At 43.1% G+C, this 20,485-nt stretch overlaps 1 long non-coding RNA gene across 1 annotated transcript; it reads right to left on the reverse strand.

Moving 5' to 3' along the window:
- Positions 1-8,659: 8,659 nt before the first annotated feature.
- LOC134205705 (uncharacterized) lies at positions 8,660-9,932 on the reverse strand. The gene is made up of 3 exons (XR_009978179.1): positions 9,311-9,932; positions 8,895-9,249; positions 8,660-8,794 (listed from the first exon to the last, which is right to left on the reverse strand). It is a non-coding gene; the product is annotated as an uncharacterized LOC134205705 (long non-coding RNA).
- Positions 9,933-20,485: the final 10,553 nt, after the last annotated feature.

The following is a 20,485-nucleotide window of genomic DNA, read 5'->3' on the forward strand; positions in this document are numbered from 1 at the left end:
GAAAAGCGGTCATCACGAAGGGATACGTCTGCCTCTTTGTGTGTATGAGCACCCGCGCTATACACGTCGAAGTGGTGTCAAACCTTACAACAGAAGCTTTTCTTGCGGCGTTGAAAAGATTTATCGGTCGTAGAGGTTTGGTGATCAAAATCTATTCCGATAATGCCACTAATTTTGTTGGTTCGCAAACTGAGTTGGAGCAGCTTGCAAAGCTATTTGCCGAGGAGCAACATGCAAGGAAGGTGAACGAGTTTTGCTGCAGCAAGGGGATAGATTGGAGCTTTATTCCGCCGAGGAGCCCCCACTTCGGTGGGATATGGGAAGCAGGTGTGAAATCTGTTAAATTTCACTTGAAGCGTATTGTGGGCACAGAGAACAGACATGGATGCTCGAACAAAATTTCGGTAAAAACGTGTGTAAAGATTTAAATCGCACCTCAGCGCCGCCAACGCAGGCTGCCCGACATAAAAACTCAATCTGACTAAGTGATGGCGTTGGCATACACTACATAAACAATGTAGTGCTGCCACCTAGGAGCGAGCCTAGGAGCAATTCGGAATGAACACTAGCGCTAAAAAGTAAAACACGGCAAATTTTAACCATATTTATCAGCACACTAGCACCGCGCAACGGGGGCATAACGACATAGTTCAAAATGACCAGTACAAACTTTACACAAGCACGCGAATGAAGATGAACGTCTGTTCTCTGTGTTGTGGGTTCTCGCAACTTGACATTCGAGGAATTGACAACTGTGATGGTGCAGATCGAGGCTCAACTTAACTCTCGACCGCTGACGCAATGTAGTGATGACCCCAATGATCTAACAGCAATCACTCCCGCGCACTTCATCATTGGTAGAGAAATGCAGTGTATCCCAGAACCATCTTACATCAACTTGAAGGAATCTACATTATCACGATGGCAACTTCTACAAGCGATGCAGCAGCAGTTTTGGAAACGATGGACCTCCGAGTACTTACCAGAACTACAAAATCGTCAAAAATGGTTTAAGGTTACCAAGGTACGACTCGGTGCACTAGTGCTAATCATCGAGCCAAATACTCCACCTATGTACTGGCAGCTCGGCAGAATCACCGCTCTTCATCCGGGCCAGGATAATGTTATTCGAGTGGTTACATTGAGAACGATGAAGGGAGAATGTAAGAGAGCAGTAACTGAAATATGCCTACTGCCATTGGATGGAGATTAGGGCTTGAAATATTACATTTCAACGGGGGGAAGATGTACGCCGTTAATGTAGAGCCAACAACATTGTATCGATACCTGTTTAAAAACTGTATTTCCCAAGACAACTTATTGATTAAATATACTATAGTTTCTGTGCAGTTGACGGTAGAAGAAACACGCGTTTTTTCTTTCGCTACCGAATCCGAATATCGTCTATACAGTCCACTTGCCTTGTTGGACACTGGTCATTTTGAAGTATGTCGTTATGCCCCCGTTGCGCGGTGCTAGTGTGCTGATGAATTGGTTAAAATTTGTCGTGTTTTACTTTTTAGCGCTAGTGTTCATTCCGAATCGCTCCTAGGCTCGCTCCTAGGTGGCAGCACTACATTGTTTATGTAGTATATGCCAACGCCATCACTTAGTGAGATTGAGTTTTTATGTCGGGCAGCCTGCGTTGGCGGCGCTGAGGTGCGATTTAAATCTTTACACACGTTTTTACCGAAATTTTGTTCGAGGATCCATGTCTGTTCTCTGTGTTTTAACCATATTTATCAGCACACTAGCACCGCGTAACGGGGGCATAACGACATACAGTAGACGTTCGATAACTGCAAATCATTTAACTGCAATGCTTTTTAACTGCAATTCGATAGTTGCAACAGTTTTGCAGTTATCGGACCGCTAAACTTCAAACTGATGTTAAACTCAATGACAGCTGCATTGCGCTGCACATTTAGATGCACTTTCATTGCATCTGACGTCGATTGACAACCGTTTGACGTCTAGAATGCGTTGCAGTTATCGAACGGCATTCGTTAACTGAAAAGTAAACATTTTGCAGTTATCGAACGGCTACTGTACTTCAAAATGACCAGCACAAACTTTTACACAAGAACGCGAATGAAGATGAACGTCTCTTCTCTGTGGTTAAAATTTGCCGTGTTTTACTTTTTAGCGCTAGTGTTCATTCCGAATTGCTCCTAGGCTCGCTCCTAGGTGGCAGCACTACATTGTTTATGAAGTGTATGCCAACGCCATCACTTAGTGAAATTGAGTTTTTATTTCGGGCAGCTTGCGTTGGCAGCGCTGAGGTGCGATTTAAATCTTTACACACGTTTTTAACGAAATTTTGTTCGAGCATCCATGTCTGTTCTCTGCGTTTTAACCATATTTATCAGCACACTAGCACCGCGCAACGAGGGCATAACGACATACTTTAAAATGACCAGTACAAACTTTTACACAAGCACGCGAATGAAGATGAACGTCTGTTCTCTGTGCTTGAGATCCGGAGCGAAAAATATAGTTTTGTTTCAAATGCGTTTTCCTCAGTCGCATTTTTTTTGTTGCTGTGTTGAACATAATCCTAGAATTAAAAACCCAACTTAATTCACCGAGTGGTGATACTGCCTTTCTCGCATTTAGCCAAGACACCAACCTTATATGGCGTTGATATTGTTCGATGTACCATTTTCTTTATAACTTTCAATCGCAACGGTCGATCGCTTCAAAATTGATCAACTAGGCTTTGTCCCCTGTCGAATGAAACTTGTTGCGAGAAAATCGGTTAAGAATTACTATATGAAAAGTTGTCTAATGTTTTTCTTAGCTTTTGTGGACACACATACACACACATACATCCGGGGGCGATGCCCTAGTCATCAGAACGGACGAGGCTAAATACTCGGACATCTTGAAGGCGATGAGGAGTTACGTCAAGCTCGGTGAACTCGCCGACGTACGTCGAATAAGACGTACCCGGATGGGCGAGATGATCCTCGAGCTAAAGCGGGGCGTCTTGCAAAAGGGCGCCGCCTACAAGAAGTTGGCGGAGGAAGTCCTAGACGAGACGGTCAAGGTGAGGGCACTCACGACGGAGGTGAATCTAAGGGTTAAAGACCTGGATGAGATCACCGAAGTCGAAGAACTCGTCAGGGCACTGCGGCGACAGTGTGAAGTGGTCCACCGCAGCCGATCGGCTACGGAAAGGTCCGGCAGGGACACAGGTAGCATTGGTTTGGCTATCTGCAGCGGACGCCTCCAAGGTAGTCAAGTTAGGGAGGGTTAAGGTGGGGTGGTCGGTATGCCCTGTGGGCATATATGAGCAACCCGAAGTTTGCTTCAAGTGCCTGGAACCGGGGCACAAGCAATGGGACTGCAAAGGCCCTGACAGAAGCAAGCTCTGTCGACGCTGCGGATTGGAGGGACATAAGGCACAATGCTGCATGAACCCTCCCAACTGTTTGATCTGTTCCAGCAAAGCTGTGAACAGCAAGCACCCCATGGGGGGTTCGATGTGCCCGGCGTTTAAGCGTGCTGCAAAATCACAGTGCAGGTAACGCAGCTAAACCTGAACCACTGTGATGCAGCCCAGCAACTGCTGTGTCAGACAGTTGCTGAATGGAGGACGGATATCGCCATCATAGCAGATCCTTACCGGGTTCCCGCCAGGAACGGTAATTGGGTTACCGATGGGTCTAAAATGGCGGCGATATGGACAACGGGGAAATAACCAGTCCAAGAGTTGGTGTCTCCGACACACGAGGGCTTCGTCATTGCCAAAATCAACGGGGTCTTCTTCTGCAGCTGCTATGCGCCTCCTCGATGGTCGGTCGAATGCTAGATTGTTTGACAGCTAACTTGATGGGGCGTAGGCCGGTGGTGATAGCGGGGGACTTCAACGCTTGGGCCGTGGAATGGGGAAGCCGATCCACGAATCAACGGGGGCAGATCCGGCTGAAATCACTGGCCATGTTGGATGTGGATTTGGCTAATGTCGGCACCAAAAGTACCTACAGCTGGAACGGGGCCGAGTCGATTATCGACGTTACGTTCTGGAGCCCTGGCCAAACGAGTAGTTCGAACTGGAGGGTAGATGATGGCTACACTCACAGCGACCACCTGGCGGTTCGCTACAGTATCGACTATACGACCAGTATTCAGCGGACGGAAGAAGGGGCGAGGCCTAGCCCTCGTATGTGGAAGACATCATACTTCGACGACGAGGTGTTTAAGGAAGCGCTCCGCCGCGAGCACAATACTCTCGGTCTGAGCGGCGAGCAACTGGTAACAGTACTCTCGCGTGCATGCGATGCCACATTGCCTAGGAAAGTCCACCCTAGGAATGGGAGGCCACCGGCTTACTGGTGGACTCAAGCAATTGCGAACCTTCGCCGCGCCTGCCTACGGGCAAGGAGGCGGATGCAGCGAGCACGCACAGAAGAGGAGCGTGTTGAACGACGGGTGGCGTTCGTGGCTGCTAGAGCCACTCTGAAGACTGAGATTAGATCAAGCAAAAAAGCCTGCTTTGAGGGCCTGTGTCAAAGTGCCAACGCGAATCCATGGGGTGACGCCTATAGGGTCGTAATGGCCAAGACACGTGGGGCGATGGCCCCTACAGAACGGTCTCCAGAGATGCTGGAGAGGATCATCGCGGGGCTCTTCCCACGTCACGACCCAAGTCCCTGGCCTCCCTTTGTGGAGCTGCCAGGGGCCAGGGTGGCCGACGAGGGAAGAGTAACTGTGGCGGAACTTGCGGGGATTGCACAGTCCCTTAGTGTAGGTAAGGCGCCAGGACCGGATGGTATTCCGAACCTGGCCATCAAAGCGGCCATTGCTGAAGCTCCCGAGATGTTCAGATCTGTCATGCAGAGATGCCTGGACGAAGGAGTCTTCCCTGAAGCATGGAAAAGGCAGAGCTTGGTCCTATTGCCAAAGGCGGGAAAACCACCGGGGGATCCGTCGGCATATAGACCAATATGCCTGCTTGATACGGTGGGGAAGGTGCTCGAGAAGATCATCCTCAACAGGTTGTTGATACGCACGGAGGGTGCGGATGGTCTATGGAGTAACCAGTTTGGCTTCCGAAAGGGTAAGTCGACCGTAGACCGTCTTGTCGCGAAGTCGAGCCTTCCCACCTTCCGAGGACATAGAGCGTGGTAAGGCCACCTGGAAAGCCGGCAATGCGCTGGCACGATACCATGGTGTTCTTCTAAAAAAGCGAGTCACGATGTTCGGTGCTGCAAGGACACGCAGCTAACCTCGAGGGTGCGTTGTGCACTGGCCCCCTTTGAAGCATTACTTTCTGGTTGTACCGAAGGGACTTTGGGCTTGGCGGCAATGGAAACGGTTTAGCGGGTCGGGGATGTAGTCCTGCCTCCCTCGTTTGCTGTTGGAGGTGGTCCCTAACCCCGCACTTCCTGGACAACCCAGGATATCTGTTGAGCAGATTCCCCCTCCATTGCTTAGGAAGAAAAAACACATACACACATACATACGCACGGAGAGACAGACATTTGCTCTGCTCTTCGAGCTGAGTCGATTGGTATTTAACACTACGGGTTTTCGAGGCTTCTATAAAAAGCTCGTTTTCGGAGTGAAATGCGCCTTTCTGTACCTTTGTTGTAGGACAGCGGTTCTCAACCTTTTTCTTGAGAGGTACCCCTTCAAACTTTTGCATTAATTGAGGTACCCCCTCTTGAAAGTAGGCTTCCAAGCCTTTTGAAAGAATAATTCCGAGCTCTTTGAAGGGAGGCTTCCGAGCCTCTTGAACGGAACTTCTGAATCGCTCGAAAGTAGGCTTCCGCAGCTCTTGACAAGAGGATTCTTAGTTTCTTGTAAAGAGGCTTTCGATTCTATTGCATGGCGGCTTTTGAGCCACTTAAAAGAAGGCTTCCTTTGCATCTTGAAAGGACGCATCTGAGCCTATTGATAGAAGAATTCCGAGCTTCTTGAAGGGAGGCTCCCGAGGCTCTTGAAAGGAGGCTTTCGAGCCTCTTAAAATGAGCCTTCCGAACTTTTTAAAAAAGGCTTCTGTTCCTCTTAAAAGGAGGCTTCTGAGCCTCTTGAAAGCAGCTTCTGAATATCTTAAACATATGCTTCCGCAACTATTGATAAGAGGATTTTGAGCATCTTGAATGGTGACTTTTGAGCTACTTAAAAGGAGGCTTCCTTTGCATCTTTAAAGAATGCTTCTGAACCGCTTGAAAGTATGCTATCAACCCTCTTGGAAGAAGCCGAGCTTCCTTCCTAGTTTTTTGAAAAAAGGCTTTTTGCCCTCTTAAAAGGAGGCTTCCGAGCCTCTTAAAAGCAGGCGTCCGGGCCTATTTGAAAGAAGCTTTTGAGCAACTTGAAAATAGGCTTCCGAGTCTCTTGAAAAGAGGCTTCCGAGTCTCATGAAAGGAGGCTTCCGAACCTTTTGAAAGAGGGCTTTAGAGCCTCTTGAAAGCCTGTTGAAAAGAAGCTTCCGAACCTCTTGAAAGAAGGCTTCCGAGCCTCTTGAAAGGAGGCTTCCAAGCCTCTTGAAAGGAGGCTTCCAAGCCTCTTGAAAGTCTCTTGAAAAGAGGCTTCCGAACATCTTGAAAGGAGTCTTCCAAGCCTCTTGAAAGAAAGCTTCCGAACCTTTTGAAAGAGGCTTTCGAGCCTCTTGAAAAGAGACTTCCGAACCTCTTGAAAGGAGGCTTCCTAGCCTCTTGAAAGGAAACTTCCAAGCCTCTTGAAAGGAGGCTTCCAAGCCTCTTGAAAGGAGGCTTCCAAGCCTCTTGAAAGGAGGCTTCCAAGCCTCTTGAAAGGAGGCTTCCAAGCCTCTTGAATGGAGGCTTCCAAGCCTCTTGAAAGGAGGCGTCCAAGCCTCTTGATAGGAGGCTTTCAAACCTCTTGAAAGAGGGCTTATAAGCATCTTGAAAGCCTCTGGAAAAAAGGCTTCCGAACCTCTTGAAAGGAGGCTTCCGAGCCTCTTGAAAGTGTTACGACCGAGAACTACTACGACAGGGATTCTACAACTACGAGGCGTTCGGATTACTTGGGCTATATTATTATGTCTTTCCAGTTAGGCTTTCAAGTCAACACTGCTTGATATGCATTTATTGGTAACGTAAGTATTCGGGAGAGAATGTATAATCCCACATTTCTCTCATCTCCCCCCTTAAAATAATTCATACCAATTCAATTTATTTTTTTACAAAATGCAAACTGTTTTCAACTTAACTAATATTTACAATAAATCATTCATATTTTTCCAACAAACAGTTTTATATACTTAATACTATTTTAATTTCATTTTTCAATTCATTTTATCATTTTATATACATTCAAGATATGTTAGTGTACTACGGATTTCATTTTAGTTCTCTTTATTTTTTAATCTTTTTTTTACTAAATGTCCTACGTTTAGACTTCTGTATTTAGATTTGCTAATTCTAGCTGAACGTCGCAAGGCTTGAGTGGCTACTAATGTAGGTCGTTTCTTGATCGTTTTTACTTTTTTCTCTGTTTCTTGTTTTGTATCGTTGGGACACCCGCTGTTTTGTCCTGTTTCATCGTGTATGCTATGTTTTAAAACGAACGGTTTTTGCGGTACGGCTTTCAGCTGGTTTTTATGAGCTGTACGATAGTCACCATCTATGCTTATTAAATATGTTAAATTAGTAATTTTTTTGATAATAATTGCTTCTGTGCTGAAAGCTCTACCGTTTGATTTGTACGTGTAAATTACTTTGCTATTATTTTTCAATTCGGGATGCGTTTTTGAGTTATTTAAATCACTAAAACTTGTTTGTAATTTTCTAAACCCTGTGAATTCTGATCGTGGTATGAATGAAAAAATACGTTCATTGGGGATTATATTATCTTCTGTCGTGGGCGTTTGATGGTGGTGAAATAAAAATTTGTTTATTTCATGGTCGATCTGTAATTATGAACAGGAATCGTTCTCTTTTATTAGTTTTCTCAACACAGCTTTTGTGGTTTGTACGGCCCGTTCTGCTAAACCGTTACTGGCTGGGTGGTATGGAGGGCTAAACATATGTTCAATGTTTCTCGATTCGCAATATGTCTTGAAGTTGAAACTGTTAAATGGAGGGCCATTATCACTAACGATTGATGTTGCAAATCCAAATATAGTGAAAATGTTATCCAGTTCATGCGCGACGTTTTCTGCGTTAGTTTTAGTCATTCGGCGAATTTCGATCCATCTTGAATATGCATCGACAAGTATAAGGAAAGTACGATTGTACTTATGGAAAAAATCAATGTGTATTCGTTCAAATGGTTGAGATGTTTTAGGCCAATTTCCATATACTCTCGGTGTTCTATCAGTCCCTAATATTTGACACTGTTTGCATGACCGTACACAGAAAGAAAAATCGTTATTAGAATTAAAAAAACCATTGGTAAAAACAAAAAGTTGCGTTGGTTCTTTTTCGTAGAGAGTTGTCTATGTTCAAAATAAAAGTATGGCAACTTTTGCAAGAGCCACGGTTCAAATCTTTCACGTGGCTCTGAAATTAAAAGTTCAAACATTTAAAACAAAATTGTAAAACTGTCAAATCAAAATGATCACACCGTCCATAAAATAGAGTGCGATATTTTTAAATGAAAAATTATCTTACTCCTTCATTTACTCAAAAAGACGGAACCCATACTTCACCCTTTCTTTTCTATCTACTCCATTAAATTTCATATGTTTTTTTACTTTTCATTTCATTTATTTAAATATTAACCTTTTTACAATACGTAGCAGCTTCCTCAAGGCTTCTCGGGGACGCCTTGCAGGTATCGGTGAACATAGCGCCATGCCCCGACAAGGTCAGAAAAAACAACTTATCTGCAAGTGAAAATTGTCGCATCAGTTTACCGTCCATTTAAGAAATGCGTGTTTTGCTATCGCCGCTTTTTATGCTTTTAGAATATAATATTTTACCTACCTTTCAAGTCCGAGAGGTATCCAGTTTCTCCGTGTTTGACATCTTTGAAACAGTTCTCTTTGGGCCCGAACGCCAGCATAGATTTGCGGCGGCTCGTGTCGCGGTGTCGCGATCGGCCATATTCTGGCCATGAAAGCTTAGATGCAATTCTGGACCTCTGTAAGCTGGTTTTGATGCATTCACTCTTATGAACACTGGTTGTTGATTACTGTGGCGGTCAATCATTCTTCGACCGATTTATTCTCGTTTTCGAAAACTGTTTGGTAGTTCTGGTACATGAAAACAACAAAGGGTGGTGTTCTGCTCTTTATGGGTAACCGCCTTGTCCTAAATGAAGCTTTCACCGGTAGTGGTACTGTGAAAAAAGTTGATTCTCATCACAAAACTAAAATAAATCAAATTTTAACTGAACAAACCTGCTGTATAGTTTCCATTCCATCAATGGAAATTTTAGCTCGAGATGTTTGAGGGTTTTAAATTTCTGTTTAGCAAATAAATGCGATTCGCGACGGCTAAAACAACTTAAAAACGGGAGCGCGAAGTGTGAAGACTAAACTTAACTGACTGCGGATAAATACACCCTGAGAAATTATTTCGGATTATTTGACATAACTGGAATTGCATGTTACTATTAAAAAGTATGTTGCTAATTTCGAATGCCTTCATGCAGGTTTAGAGCTAAACAATAGTTCAATAATTTTAGAACACATTTTGATACATTTCAAAGTGTTTTTACCTTGTGATATGAAATGTATCAAAACTGAAAATATGTTAATTTGAAAAGATATGCATTTATTTTTTCTTGAGGTGTCCCGGTCTGTTATACCTTTTGATGAATTTTCGTGTGAAATTTGACAGTTCTACAGTTTTATTAGTAAAAGTACGAACTTTCAAATATATAAACAGAACTGACAAAACAAACTTTACGAATGATAATCTAACTTTTATGATGAACAATTTTACTCTTAATTTGATCAAAATAGAGCACTTTTCAATTGTAAAGTACTACATATTTAGCAAAACAATTTTATTTTTTTCTGTGTACATAGTTTTCTATGTCCGTACCACACCCGTTCCAGTATAAATACTTTCGCGCAATTTGTTTCATTTTGTGAACTCCGCGATGATTAGCATGAAGTAATTCCAGAGACGGTAACTTAAGAGTATTGGGAATGACAATCCGTTCTCCAAATATAAGACATCCTGATTCAATATCAAGTTCATGTCTTTTTGCATAAAAATGTTTTAAAAGTTTGTCTTTTACATGGCTTGGCCATCCATTTTTAACGAAAGTTAAAATTTTAGATAAAACTGGATCTTTAATGGAGTTTTCTTCGATTATCTTGGGATTAAGGTTAACTTTGTGATCATCAACCAGATAATTTAATTGACTAAATGAACTCCGCTGACTTTCTTCTAGGTCGGCAGTATTCATATCTTGATCTAAAGGTAATCTTGATAAGCAATCTGCTGCATAATTTTCTTTACCTGCCATGTGAAAAATTCTAAAATCGAAAATAGAGAGTCGTAGAAAATATCTTTGTAGTCTATTAGCAATCACGGATGGTCCTCCCTTTTTATTGTTAAATATACCTAATAAAGGTTTGTGATCCGTAATTATAGTTACTTTTTGTCCTAGTACGTATTTATAAAATTTTTCCATTGCAAATACAATCGCCAACGCCTCTCTATGAAGTATTGGGTACTTTTTTTCAGCATTTGATAAAGGCTTTAAAGGATCGAAATGCGTGAGGATTTTAGCACAACAAATGGCATTTTTGCTTCTTTCAAAAGCTTTTCTGCAATTCGCGTCCCAGAACCATTTGGTATTCTTTGATAACAAATTGTACAGTGGAGAAAGAACTAAGCTTAATTTGGGAACAAATTTCGTATAAAACGTTATCATGCCGAGAAATGCTTTCAGTTGTGTTTTGCTTTTCGGCTCTGGCACGGCCGTAATCGCTTTCACCTTCTCCGGATTCGGCAAAACTCCTGCCTCCGAGAGAATGTGACCCAAATATTTCACTTGGGAAACAAACCATTCACATTTCTCGGCATTAACTTTTACGTTGAATTCTTTCAGCCTCCTCAAGACGACCTTTATTGTGTTCAAAAGCTCCTCGTCCGTTTCAGCCCAAATTAATATATCATCGATGTAAGTCTGAACATTAGGGATTCCCTGTAAAATGTTGTCCATAACCGATTGGAAAATTGTTGCTGCTGGTTTAACTCCAAATGGTAATCTACGATACGCATACAAACCTTTATGAGTGTTTATTACCATCAACTTCTTTGAAGCTTCCGATACAACAAGTTGCTGATAAGCTCCTCTCAAATCGATAAGAGCGAATCTTTTAGCTCCGCTCTTATTCGTTATCAGCTCATCTATAATCGGAAGAGGGTAGTGATGTGTGATAATGTGAGGGTTTACTGTTTTCGAACCATCCATGCAAATTCTTATGTCCTTTTTATTCGATTTTACTACGACTACTATCGGAGAAGCCCATTCTGCGTACTCTACTTTCTCAAGAATTCCTTTTGCCTCTAATTCATCTAAATGAGTAGCTACGACCTCTCTATGTTTAAAAGCAACAGTGTATGGTTTATGAACAAATGGCTTAGCAAGATCATCGATTCTAATATCCACTACAACGTTTTTTATCGGTTCGGTTAGATCATCATCAAACACAGATTCAAATTCTGTTTTTAGTTTTTTTACGGTACTCTTCACCCAGTTATCTCTAGAAATTTCACGCAGAGAATTTATAGTAAAAACATCTCTCCAGTGTGGCCAGATTACGCTCAACCAATCTCTGCCTAATAGAGAGATAAATTTTTTCGGAGACTTTATTACCAAGAGATATAGAGCCCAGATCTTCTCACATACTTTCACTCGCACTCTAATTTTACCCAACACGTTTACAGTTTCACCAGAGATAACAAAAAAGCTTCGTTGATCTGGTAGTAGTTTACAACTATTAAATCTTTCTTTATATGTATCAAACGAGCAAATGCTCGCGCATGCACCGGTGTCACACTCCATCAACAAGTTTCTTCCATCTACGCTCAGTTCCACAAAAGCCGGTTTGGAATTATTTGACTTACCAAGTAATACATTGTTCATCCAATTATCCTGACCTTCTTCAGGTATCAGCTCATCAGCCGAACGATCTTCGCCAGAATCCGTATCATCTTCCAGACTCATTTTCAGGTCTTCCATCGCGGCCGATAACTGATTTATCCGCTCCTCAAAAGCTCTCTTCCTACCTGTATTTCCTTCGGCTGTTGGTACCCAAAACGAGGCTTTTTAGCTTTCGGCAATGTACAGTGATACGAAAGATGACCTTTATTGTAGCAGTTGTAGCACACGGTGTCCGAACTGACTTTATAATTTCCGCGATGACTCGAAATCTCCTTTTGCGATTGGCCGCCGCCAGCGCACTCAGCGAATCTACCTTGCTTAACGAACCTCTTCCCCCTAGATGAACTCATTGGCCCCATATAGTTTACTGCATCGACACTCAGCTTCGACATTTTACGCGCCTCCAGTGCCGCTATTTCAATGGTTTTCGCCTTCTCCAAGAGTTTAGCCAGATTTAAATTGTGATCTGCATCTCGCAACATAGACTCTCGCGTTTTATCACTCCGTATACCGGCAACGAACACAGATTGTACCAAAGTAGCTTCAGTCTCAGCACCAACACTACAATGTTCCACAATATTCTGCAAATCTATTGCAAAGTCATCAAGAGATTCACCTTCTTCTTGTTTTCTTGTAATCAATCGATGTCGTTCAGCAAACACGTTTTTGTTCTCCTCGTGTAGGATCTTGAACTTGTCAACTATTTGCGCGAATGTTTTATTAACAATTTTGTCCGGTTTAAAGCTACCAATAATACGGTTCGCAGTCTCTTGTCCCACACTAGTGATGAACTCCAACGCCTTTTCATCCTCTGGAGTTCTGTTCAACGCGAAAAAGATTTCCACAGTCTGTAGATATGAATTAACATTTAAACCTGGTACATACACAGGAATTTTCCTTTTGTTCTTTGTCCATGGCTTCCACAATCACTTTATTATCACCTTCTTCTGCCACTGTTGCCATAGAACACTCCGCCACTAACGACACTATCTATTCCGCGAATAGTGCTAGTTTCAATCCACTAATGTTTTATTCCTCGTCGCCAGACTGTTACGACCGAGAACTACTACGACAGGGATTCTACAACTACGAGGCGTTCGGATTACTTGGGCTATATTATTATGTCTTTCCAGTTAGGCTTTCAAGTCAACACTGCTTGATATGCATTTATTGGTAACGTAAGTATTCGGGAGAGAATGTATAATCCCACATTTCTCTCAGAAAGAAGCCTTCCGAACCTTTTGAATAAAGCTTTCGAGCCTCTTGAAAGGAAACTTTTGAAAAAATCCAGGAGGCTTCCGGAGGCTTCCGGAGGCTTCCGAAATTTTTGAAAAAAGGCTTCCGAACCTCTTGAAAGGATCTTGCCGAGCTTTTTGAAAAAAAGGCCCCGGTTCTCTTAAAACGAGGCATCCGGGCCTCTTGCCAGGAGACACAAGCCTTTCGAACCTTTCGAAAGAAGACTTCTGAACATCTTGCAAGGAGGCATTCGTGCTGCTCTGAAGAAGGCTTCCGAGAAGCGTAGAAAGACGCTTCTAAACCTCTTTCAACGAAGCAATAGAGCTTTTCTAAAAAAAAGGCCTACATGCCTCTCAAACGAAGGCTTCCAAACCTTTAGATTCTAGATTTTAGTTCAAAAGCATGTTTCTAACATATTATTCAACATTTTGTTTAGATCAAGTAGATTGCATTGAATTTTTTTTAATTTGCTCATTCGACATTTGTCCGTTTGATCTTTTGTTCCGCAGCCCTTCACACACTGTTCTAGTTGAGAAAAGCAGGTTTCAATTAGCTTTGATTTACTGATCGCCATGCATATTATGTACAAGACAAAGTTTTGAAATAAAAAAATCACAATAATCAAAACTTTATCAATAAGCTCCGATTGGAATTGTAATACGTCCGCCATTATGCATTTTCATCCGAGGTACCCCCTAGGACCAGCGAAGGTACCCCCAGGGGTACATGTACCCCAGGTTGAGAACCGCTGTTGTAGGAGAAAAGCAAAAACACATAAATAAAGTTGAAAAAAAAGTTGCTTTTTTTAATTGGTACAAGTTAGCGTAGAACGGCAGTGCGTAACGCCACAGAGAACAGACGTTGAAGCTGAACTCGCTATGTTGTGATAACTTTTGACGTAGGACTACGTCTGTGTTTTCTATATTGGGGTACACTTTACGATTGCGAAAATCGGGGACCGTCACGAAAATATGATAGACTTTAAACTTTAATATCTAAGCCGTTTCTCGATGGATTTTCAATTTTTTTGGACCATTCGATCAAGGATGAGTCAACGCTTCTTCGCATTTATTTGAAAATACTATTTTTTAATTATTTATTATCGATAATTGATAAAAAGTTTGGAAATAGGTCAACCAACCAATCACGTACATGCATTACTAGCACAGACATCAAAAATCAATCACTTGCGGGTTTGGATCTAATCCTCAGTTTGAACAAGGTTTCACGCAGAGCAGACGCATCAAAGCGATCGCTGCGGAGCGGACACAGCATCAGGGAGGCGCTAATAACATTTTCAAAGAAAATCCATCGCATTGGTGGTGGTGCTCGATGTGTTGCTGCAGATCATTCAACCTCAACGAACCAGCATTTCATATGAAGAAAGAGTTGACCATAAAAATAGCACTGTGGCGATCCCGCACCGCCAGTGCCGATGCTGAAAATTTATTACAAATTGTGGTGTCAGCTAGTTGGAAAGGAGCATTGGGAAAAGAAAAATTGGTTCTTCTCAGAACCAACATTTTATGAAAAAAAAGAGTTAATTGCGAAAATGGACTGTTTCGGTGGCATCGGGTTTGGCGTGGTAGCTTGGTTGCTGTTAGTGATCCCGTCAATTAAAATTTACTGCATCATCTCCCTCCGACGCGCTATCAAATTCGCTATTTACGATTGAGTTTTGCACTTTGAAGAAAGTTTATTTCGGATAGTCGGATCAACCTTCTTTTGTATGAAATGGTGGCTTTTGTAGAAAATCAATGAAGACGCCACCTCAGTGGAAACTATATACAGCAACCACCCATCGGTGAACGTCACTCGGACATACAGATGCCAAAAGATAATGTTTTGTAATATGATGAAACTTCGTCTTGAGTCAAATTTCTGTTGTCATTCCTAGCAACAATACGCATCTTAGATAAACAACATCTCATAACGTCATAACCAAATTCAGAGTCTTGCGAGAAAATTTCATAGGATTCTTAGAATTTGTCATCCTCCGAACGGTCCGTTGTCTGCGGAATCCCGATCGAAATGGCTCGCGCGTGCCGAAAAGCAGCTTTCTTATATCTAATGAAGTAATTCCATTAGCCCCGCCCCTTCATTAATCGTTATGAGTGCACATTATATTTACACCCATATCAGATCACAAAGGGGCGGGGCTAACGGGCTTAATTTATTGAATACAAGAAAGCTGCTGTTCGGCGCGCGCGAGCCGTTTTGATCGGGATTCCACAGAGAGCGGTTCGACATTCGATGCAGCGGAGCGGACACAGCAGCACGAAGGAGTGGGTGGCAGTGTGGCAATGCTGAAAAATTATTTCACCCTTTGGAGGCTTAGCGAAAAATCATCAAGTGGCGGTCGGACAGTTGCAACGCAAGGTGTCGACAAGCGATTGGCTGCAGTTAGTTATTGGAATGGGAACTGGGAAAATAAAATTGGTTCTTCTCAGGACCAACATTTTATGAAAATAAAGAGTTAATTGCGAAAATGGACTGTTTCGGTGGCATCGGGTTTGGCGTGGTAGCTTGGTTGCTGTTAGTGATCCCATCCATTACAATTTACTGCATCATCTCCCTCCGATGCGCTATCAAATTCGCTATTTACGATTGAGTTTTGCACTTTGAAGAAAGTTTATTTCGGATAATCGGATCAACCTTCTTTGTATAAAATGGTGACTTTTGTATAAAATCAATGAAGACGCCACCTCAGTGGAAACTTTCTACAGCAACCACCCATCGGTGAACGTCGCTCGGACAGACAGATGCCAAGAAATAATGTTTGGTAATATGATGAAACTTCGTCTTCAGTCAAATTTCTGTTGTTATTTCTCACAACAATACGCATCTAAGACAAATAACATTATTATTTATTTATTCAGACTAAGGCCGAAGTGGCCTGTGCGGTATGTAAGAGTCTTCTCCATTCGGCTCGGTCCATGGTAACACGTCGCCAGCCACGCAGTCTACGAAGGGTCCGCAAGTCATCTTCCACCTGATCGATCCACCTTGCCCGCTGCGCACCTCGCCTTCTTGTGCCCGTCGGATCGTTGTCGAGAACCATTTTCACCGGGTTATTGTCCGACATTCTGGCTACGTGCCCGGCCCACCGCAGTCGTCCGATTTTCGCGGTGTGAACGATGGATGGTTCTCCCAACAGCTGATGCAACTCGTGGTTCATTTGCCTCCTCCATGTACCGTCCGCCATCTGCACCCCACCATAGATGGTACGCAGCACTTTCCTTTCGAAAGCTCCGAGTGCGCGTTGGTCCTCCACGAGCATCGTCCAGGTCTCGTGTCCGTAGAGGACTACCGGTCTAATGAGCGTTTTGTAGATGGTCAGTTTGGTACGGCGGCGAACTCTATTCGATCGAAGCGTCTTGCGGAGTCCAAAGTATGCAAGATTTCCAGCCACTATACGCCTCCGAATTTCTCTGCTGGTATCATTTGTGTACCCAAGTACACAAATTCTTCTACCACCTCGATTTCATCACCACCGATGCCAACTCGCGGTGGGTGGCTCACATTGTCTTCTCTTGAACCTCTTCCTATCATGTACTTCGTCTTCGACGTGTTGATGACTAGTCCGATCCGCTTGGCTTCCCTCTTCAGTCTGATGTAGGCTTCCTCCATCTTCTCAAAGTTACGTGCCATAATATCTATGTCGTCGGCGAAGCCAAATACACGGATACAAATTTCATCCATTTGCTTCAAAAATATACATGTTTATTTCCAAAATGGTAATATGTTTGAATCAAACATATTTATTTTTAAAACCAAATTAAATCCCTGTTTGTTTTATACATTCACTAGTGGGCAGCCCCTCGCTCGCTCTTGCAAAAGTAAACAAACACTCGAGTTCGGATCGGATCCGATCGGAAGCAGCAGAGGAGTAGAACCATAAAAGTAGAAGCACATGTTTTCTTGCTTCCAAATTAATGATAAGGATGTTTTTCAGGTACAAAAAGGTAAGTAAATGAAATATGAACTTTCGACATTGTGAAATCTGGTAGTCAAATGCTACCAGAATATGAAAATTGGTAGAATTGATATCAAAATATTATGAGTGGTCGAACCAAAACAATAATATCCATGTTTGCTTCAAACATTTAGCTGGTTGAAACAACTTGAAACGCACATTTGATTCAAAAAAAGTTTTCGTTCGCTTTAAATGCAACAATATGGTTGATCCAAACATATTTATTTTTGATGCCAGAACAAACTGAATTTATGTTTGGATTTACCTAGAATATGTTTGTTCCTAACGTAGTTTTTTCTGCGTGTAGCTGGACGGACTTATTGAAAATTGTGCCACTCGTGTTAATCCCTGCTCTTCGTATTACCCCTTCCAAAGCGATGTTGAATAGCAGACACGAAAGACCATCACCTTGCCGTAACCCTCTGCGTGTTTCGAAGGGACTCGAGAATGCCCCTGAAACTCGAACTACGCACATCACCCGATCCATCGTCGCTTTGATCAACCGTGTCAGTTTATCCGGAAATCCGTTTTCGTGCATTAGCTGCCATAGCTGGTCCCGATCGATTGTATCATATGCGGCTTTGAAGTCGATGAATAGATGATGTGTGGGCACGTTGTATTCGCGGCACTTCTGCAGTACTTGGCGAATGGCGAACACCTGGTCCGTGGTGGAGCGTTCGCCCATAAAACCCGCCTGGTACTGCCCCACGAACTCCCTTGCAATTGGTGCTAGTCGACGGCATACAATTTGGGAGAGTACCTTGTAGGCGGCGTTCAGCAATGTGATTGCGCGGTAGTTGCTACAATCCAGCTTATCGCCCTTTTGTAGATGGGACACACGACACCTTCCATCCACTCCTGCGGCAAAACTTCCTCCTCCCAAATCTTGGTAATGACCCAGTGCAGCGCTCTAGCCAGTGCCTCACCACCGTGTTTAAATAGCTCTCCTGGTAGTTGGTCAACCCCAGGGGCTTTGTTGTTCTTCAGCCGGCCAATCTCCTCCTGGATTTCCTGGAGATCCGGGGCCGGTAGAATTATGTCCTGCGCGCGTTCCCCTAGGTCCATCACCATACCGCCATCTTCGTCTGCCACATCGCCATTCAGGTGCTCTTCGTAGTGCTGCTGCCACCTTTGGATCACCTCACGCTCGTTCGTAAGAAGGTTCCCGTTTAGGTGTCGTTCAATAATGATGTCACAGGTTAGAGGGGGGGAGGGGGTCTGAAACTTTGTGACAATACATATACTAGGTATACAAAAAAGTGTGACAGAGGGGGGGGAGGGGGTCTTGAAATCCCAAAAAGTAGTGGACGTCATACTTGAATCTCCCCTTATGTCCTTGCACATATCAGGCTGTGGCACGTGACCCTTACGTGAACGGTTCAACTTCTCATAGAACAAATAGAAGACAAATAACATCTCATAACCAAATTCAGAGTCTTGCGAGAAAATTTCATAGGGTTCTTAGAATTTGTCATTCTCCGAACAGTTCGTTGTCTGCGGAATCCCGATCAAAAAGGCTCGCGCGCGCCAAAAAATAGCTTTCTTATATCTAATAAAGTAATTTCATTATCCCCGCCCCTTCGTTAATCGTTATGAGTGCGCATTATATTTACACCCATATCAGATCACAAAGGGCGGAGCTAACGGGCTTTATTTATTGAATACAAGAAAGCTGCTTTCCAGCGCGCGCAAGCCATATTGATCGGGTTTTCGCAGAGAGCGGTTGAACAAGATTTTATGCAGGGCGGTCGCAGCGGAGCGAACACAGCAGCACGAAGGCGCTCTGGTAGCATTTTCAAAGGAAAATCATCGAATTGGTGGTGGAAGTCTGCGTTGGTGGTCGTCATTCAACCTCAACAACAAATCAAAATCTTGGGAGGAAATTCCATTTGACTGCTACTGACGCCTACATTTGAACAAACTCATTGCATCATCTCCCTCCGACGCGCGCTTGTGGTTGTGCTACCAAAGGGCAACTTTCTGTCGTCGCCAAACTATGGTAACCCGGAAAAAATCGATATCAATTCTAATGACTAACGAAACAAAACCAAAGAATCTTGCCAGAAAATTTCACTTTCCATCGACGACGGCCAAATCGATGAAGACGCCACCTTAGTGAAAAATGTCGTTTAGCTGCCTTAGTTTTTCAAATGGCGCATTATTTAAAACAATAATTCATAGGATAACAATTTTCCCAACGGCCAAAACGGTTTGTAATTTATTCTTGAAGTCCCGCTCACTTTGCCACCAGCGCTATAGAAAACGATGCATGTACGCTTCTATGGCGTGCGGGAGTCGAACGTTGAAAATTAATATATTTGTGTTTGGTTTCGCGCCACCTCCGATTCTGCTTATTTTTCCTCTATTCCGGAAATTTTTGAGCATAATGTCTTCTAGGATTCTGATGATATCCATTGAAAGATAGGCGAGTGGCTTCAGTGGCGATGCGGCCGATGAGTTGTTCCTTTGGCTGGTTTATCCAACTGGGAGCTACTTTCAGTTTCTTGATTCGGTTGACCTCCGAGCAGTTTGCACAATGCTAATAAATTTACACAAATTATGATGAAAAATACCCTCCATTTCGTATAGCTACGTAGTCCTACGTCACCTTTGCGTACAACCCGATTGGGCTGCACCTTTGAGTGTTTACTGTTCATTTTGAATAACTTTGGAATTTCGACGTTATCCCGTGCATAATCAGCGCTAGCGTCATCAAAAAATGCCACTGTGCGCTAGTGTCGTTATGCATGCAAAAGCATACCAGCGCCTACGTGTTGGGAAAATGAGATTGTGAGTTGCAACGTCGACGTCGGTGGCGTTGAGGTTCAGTGTGTTTGTTTAACAGATATTTTAGTTACTAGATAAAGATTGTCGCTACTGTTCCCTTTGTTCTGCTGTCCGAAACATGTGTGGTACATACCTGTCAAATCGTATGGATTTTCCTTCTTTGACATTTAGCTCCCCTATCCTCGCCAGCAAAAGATGTTCCGGACAGCGACGACAGCGACAATCTTTATCTAGTAACTAAAATATCTTTTGTTTGTTTACACATGTTTTGCAAGAAATTTTGGTACATTCAAAGTTAATTGCCTATATGCCGGGTATTAAGCCACCCGGAGTGGAAATTAATTACTATGTCTGAAACTTGATTATGCATATGTACAACATGTGATAGATTTAGTTCGGAAAAGGTATTGGAGGGTAACCGCCCCTTCGGTGGGGTTTGATCCCACGACC

Source organism: Armigeres subalbatus, chromosome 1 (genome assembly GCF_024139115.2).
Source record: "Armigeres subalbatus isolate Guangzhou_Male chromosome 1, GZ_Asu_2, whole genome shotgun sequence".
NCBI lineage: Eukaryota > Metazoa > Arthropoda > Insecta > Diptera > Culicidae > Armigeres > Armigeres subalbatus.